This window comes from Culex pipiens, chromosome 2 (genome assembly GCF_016801865.2).
Source record: "Culex pipiens pallens isolate TS chromosome 2, TS_CPP_V2, whole genome shotgun sequence".
NCBI lineage: Eukaryota > Metazoa > Arthropoda > Insecta > Diptera > Culicidae > Culex > Culex pipiens.
This window is the reverse complement of record NC_068938.1, coordinates 18,510,433-18,516,432: the sequence shown is the minus strand read 5'-3', so window position 1 is coordinate 18,516,432 and position 6,000 is coordinate 18,510,433.

The window sequence follows — 6,000 nt, the reverse complement described above, 5'->3', positions numbered from 1 at the left end:
TAGTAATGAAAATGGCCATTTTGACAGGATTGGCCACACCCGGAGTGGCCATGGCCCTGAGGGAAGGTTCTACCGGGGGGACATTTATCGAACCATACGACTTGGGGCAATATGGGTATCAAAATTCATGGTTTTTGATACTGGTGATGAAAATTGCCATTTTGACAGGATTGGCCACACCCGGAGTGGCCATGGCCCTGAGGGAAGGTTCTACCGGGGGACATTTATCGAACCATACGACTTGGGGCAATATGGGTATCAAAATTCATGGTTTTTGATACTGGTGATGAAAATGGCCATTTTGACAGGATTGGCCACACCCGGAGTGGCCATGGCCCTGAGGGAAGGTTCTACCGGGGGGACATTTATCGAACCATACGACTTGGGGCAATATGGGTATCAAAATTCATGGTTTTTGATACTGGTTATGAAAATGGCCATTTTGACAGGATTGGCCACACCCGGAGTGGCCATGGCCCTGAGGGAAGGTTCTACCGGGGGGACATTTATCGAACCATACGACTTGGGGCAATATGGGTATCAAAATTCATGGTTTTTGATACTGGTGATGAAAATTGCCATTTTGACAGGATTGGCCACACCCGGAGTGGCCATGGCCCTGAGGGAAGGTTCTATTGGGGGACATTTATCGAACCATACGACTTGGGGCAATATGGGTATCAAAATTCATGGTTTTTGATACTGGTGATGAAAATTGCCATTTTGACAGGATTGGCCACACCCGGAGTGGCCATGGCCCTGAGGGAAGGTTCTACCGGGGGGACATTTATTGAACCATACGACTTGGGGCAATATGGGTATCAAAAATCATGGTTTTTGATACTGGTAATGAAAATGGCCATTTTGACAGGATTGGCCACACCCGGAGTGGCCATGGCCCTGAGGGAAGGTTCTACCGGGGGGACATTTATCGAACCATACGACTTGGGGCAATATGGGTATCAAAATTCATGGTTTTTGATACTAGTAATGAAAATGGCCATTTTGACAGGATTGGCCACACCCGGAGTGGCCATGGCCCTGAGGGAAGGTTCTACCGGGGGACATTTATCGAACCATACGACTTGGGGCAATATGGGTATCAAAATTCATGGTTTTTGATACTGGTGATGAAAATTGCCATTTTGACAGGATTGGCCACACCCGGAGTGGCCATGGCCCTGAGGGAAGGTTCTACCGGGGGACATTTATCGAACCATACGACTTGGGGCAATATGGGTATCAAAATTCATGGTTTTTGATACTGGTGATGAAAATGGCCATTTTGACAGGATTGGCCACACCCGGAGTGGCCATGGCCCTGAGGGAAGGTTCTACCGGGGGGACATTTATCGAACCATACGACTTGGGGCAATATGGGTATCAAAATTCATGGTTTTTGATACTGGTAATGAAAATGGCCATTTTGACAGGATTGGCCACACCCGGAGTGGCCATGGCCCTGAGGGAAGGTTCTACCGGGGGGACATTTATCGAACCATACGACTTGGGGCAATATGGGTATCAAAATTCATGGTTTTTGATACTGGTGATGAAAATTGCCATTTTGACAGGATTGGCCACACCCGGAGTGGCCATGGCCCTGAGGGAAGGTTCTACCGGGGGACATTTATCGAACCATACGACTTGGGGCAATATGGGTATCAAAATTCATGGTTTTTGATACTGGTGATGAAAATTGCCATTTTGACAGGATTGGCCACACCCGGAGTGGCCATGGCCCTGAGGGAAGGTTCTACCGGGGGACATTTATCGAACCATACGACTTGGGGCAATATGGGTATCAAAATTCATGGTTTTTGATACTGGTTATGAAAATGGCCATTTTGACAGGATTGGCCACACCCGGAGTGGCCATGGCCCTGAGGGAAGGTTCTACCGGGGGGACATTTATCGAACCATACGACTTGGGGCAATATGGGTATCAAAATTCATGGTTTTTGATACTAGTAATGAAAATGGCCATTTTGACAGGATTGGCCACACCCGGAGTGGCCATGGCCCTGAGGGAAGGTTCTACCGGGGGGACATTTATCGAACCATACGACTTGGGGCAATATGGGTATCAAAATTCATGGTTTTTGATACTAGTCATGAAAATGGCCATTTTGACAGGATTGGCCACACCCGGAGTGGCCATGGCCCTGAGGGAAGGTTCTACCAGGGGACATTTATTGAATAAATTTAATTAGAATTAATTATTCAGGATTAAATAAATAGGCAAAGAATTAAAAAATATAAATAAAAATAGCATGATTTTTAGAGTTTTGTACAAAGTTCTTTGTCATATTGGTTATGTAGAACATAACCACCTGCACCTTTTTTTTGCATTTTTTCATTCTTTATCACAAACCAAGTCGTATAAATAAATTTCCAAACATTTCATCGCATAAATTTAGCGTCACATGTCGGGCTAACTTCGATACCAGCCAAACTTTTTAACTGACATGTCATGTGGAAACTTGCCGATGAAATCTTAAAAAAATCCACCAACATTATACCACAGAGTAACTCTGTGATTATACGGCTTCGGTTACTCTGTGGCTACGGCCTTGAAACATTCGAAAAACATGATTAAGAGGAAATCTGAGTTGTATTGTTGATTTGATTTTAGTCAAATTTTGGTTAACCGAGGTGGATTTTCTCGAAATAATTCGAAATGCAGGGTTGTTACGGACGGCGCGGATCGCGCGGATGGCGCGTTTCGCGCGGATAGCGCGGATCTGGCGCGGATTTGCTGGCTAATTTTGCTCAGGCGCGGATTTCGCGCGGATGGCAATTTTGATAAATAAATTAATTGAGAGAGATAGAATTACTTTCAAGTTATTGAAAAAATATTATCAGGATAATTTGTTTTTTCCTTTGAGTGCAAGAATTTCATATTTATTAATTGAATTTTCTTCTGAATATTTTGGTTTGTATTTTATTAGTGCGAAAAATCGAAAAATGAAGATGAAGATTATGTAGAAATTATTTTTTGTATGTTTCTTGTCATTTCTTAACATCTCCGGCTCTGAGTTTTGAGTAATAATTTTTAACCTTATTTGTTTTTAATTTTATACTGGATTTATTCAATTTTTAATTTTGTAAATCAAATATTACAAACTTTTCCCGAAGATATAGACATTGGAATGTGTAACAAAAACGATTATTGGGGCTTGTTCTGGTGGGTGCCAAATATGAGCTTGACTGGACGTAACAGAAGCTGGCCTCCACTTTCGAATTTCAGATGGGATTTAATCCATAGAAATATTTTTTTCTAAATTTAAGCATTCTTGGGGAAAATAAAAAAAAATTAATGGTTTTTTTAACCAAAAAAATCAAAATTCATATTCATTTTTTTTAAATTTCTAAAATTGTAATCTGAAATTTCTTAATTCAAAATACTAGAAATCTGAATTCGGGAAATCAAAAATTTAAAGATTAAAAAAATCAAAATTTAAAAAATCAAATTTAGAAAACTAAAAAATATTAAATTCAAAACAATTTAGAAAACAAAAAAAATATTTCTCAAATCTCAAATAATTTTAAATTCTTAAATTCTTAAATTCTTAAATTCTTAAACTCTTAAACTCTTAAATTCTTAAATTCTTAAATTCTTAAATTCTTAAATTCTTAAATTCTTAAATTCTTAAATTCTTAAATTCTTAAATTCTTAAATTCTTAAATTCTTAAATTCTTAAATTCTTAAATTCTTAAATTCTTAAATTCTTAAATTCTTAAATTCTTAAATTCTTAAATTCTTAAATTCTTAAATTCTTAAATTCTTAAATTCTTAAATTCTTAAATTCTTAAATTCTTAAATTCTTAAATTCTTAAATTCTTAAATTCTTAAATTCTTAAATTCTTAAATTCTTAAATTCTTAAATTCTTAAATTCTTAAATTCTTAAATTCTTAAATTCTTAAATTCTTAAATTCTTAAATTCTTAAATTCTTAAATTCTTAAATTCTTAAATTCTTAAATTCTTAAATTCTTAAATTCTTAAATTCTTAAATTCTTAAATTCTTAAATTCTTAAATTCTTAAATTCTTAAATTCTTAAATTCTTAAATTCTTAAATTCTTAAATTCTTAAATTCTTAAATTCTTAAATTCTTAAATTCTTAAATTCTTAAATTCTTAAATTCTTAAATTCTTAAATTCTTAAATTCTTAAATTCTTAAATTCTTAAATTCTTAAATTCTTAAATTCTTAAATTCTTAAATTCTTAAATTCTTAAATTCTTAAATTCTTAAATTCTTAAATTCTTAAATTCTTAAATTCTTAAATTCTTAAATTCTTAAATTCTTAAATTCTTAAATTCTTAAATTCTTAAATTCTTAAATTCTTAAATTCTTAAATTCTTAAATTCTTAAATTCTTAAATTCTTAAATTCTTAAATTCTTAAATTCTTAAATTCTTAAATTCTTAAATTCTTAAATTCTTAAATTCTTAAATTCTTAAATTCTTAAATTCTTAAATTCTTAAATTCTTAAATTCTTAAATTCTTAAATTCTTAAATTCTTAAATTCTTAAATTCTTAAATTCTTAAATTCTTAAATTCTTAAATTCTTAAATTCTTAAATTCTTAAATTCTTAAATTCTTAAATTCTTAAATTCTTAAATTCTTAAATTCTTAAATTCTTAAATTCTTAAATTCTTAAATTCTTAAATTCTTAAATTCTTAAATTCTTAAACTCTTAAATTCTTAAATTCTTAAATTCTTAAATTCTTAAATTCTTGAATGCCACAATTTTTGAAGTCATATTTTATGTTAGAGATTTTGAAATTATGAGAAGAAATTATTTTAAATATCGGAAATGAAATTTCATTCGGAGTGAAATTTTAGCGAGGATTTTGGAATACAAACTGCTTAAAAATTCTTAGTTTTTGAATTTTTAGACTTTCGAAATTTAAAATTTTATCATATTAAAATTAGATTTTGATTTATTTTTTTGAAGTTTAATTTTTAAGGTTTTAAATATTGTGTTTTTTATTTTGTAGATTTTTTTATGACCCTTGCCTTGATCGTCTCTTGATGTTTGCTTAAGGGATTTATTGCTTTCATTCTTTTGAAGCCTTTAAACATAAAACGAGTTTATTTTTTTTTCAAATACTTCTTGAGCAACATTTGAAAGGGGCGGTTTGACATAGCTCTTACGGCCTTTCGTCCCATTTAAAGGCTTTCATTACACGCCTAAGAGCAATGTCGTACCGCCCCTTTCAAATGTTGCTCCAGACTTTCTGAATTAGCTTTTCTTCATTAAAAAATAAAATTTCTTAAATGTTGGTCGCGATATTTTTTATATGGCGCGGATTTCGCGCGGTTTTGGGTTTTAGGACGGCGCGGATTTGGCGCGGATTTTTTTTCGACTCTCCCGTAACAACCCTGGAAATGTCAAAAACCCACCAAAACATCAACCACATTGATTACATAAAAAAAAACTGTGATAGAGTTTTTTTAAAGGTCCTAAAACATTTTTTGCTTTTTGGGTGTTTTTGAATACCCCTGACTCAAGGCGGTTCTAAAAACACTCAAAAGCAAAAATTGATTTTTTTGTTTATAAGACCTATAAAAATATTCTCATTGATTTACCATTTCTATGTTCAGTCTTTCAATGTCCTGTGTCAATGTCTCTTATGGGAAAAAAATCCAAAAATTAAAAAAAAACAAAAAGTAGACACTCAATAATTTTAAAATTCTATTATATCTTTTAGTTTTTTTTTGTTATTTCATGTTTTTTCAGGCACTTTGTCATATTTTTTGCATGTTTTTGTAATTTTTTACTCTAGAATAAATCCAATATTATTTAAATTGTTTGAACATGGTAAGAGGCATACTCTGGGACAATACAAATTTTTTTACATGTAAAATAGAAATTATTAGTGAAAAATACAATCAAAGCTAACCCTAGAAATTTTTTTTAACATTGGCAAAGTCACATAAAACAAGTCACACTTCCAATGTGCTTCCAACCAAGGGGTTGGAAACTCTTAGAG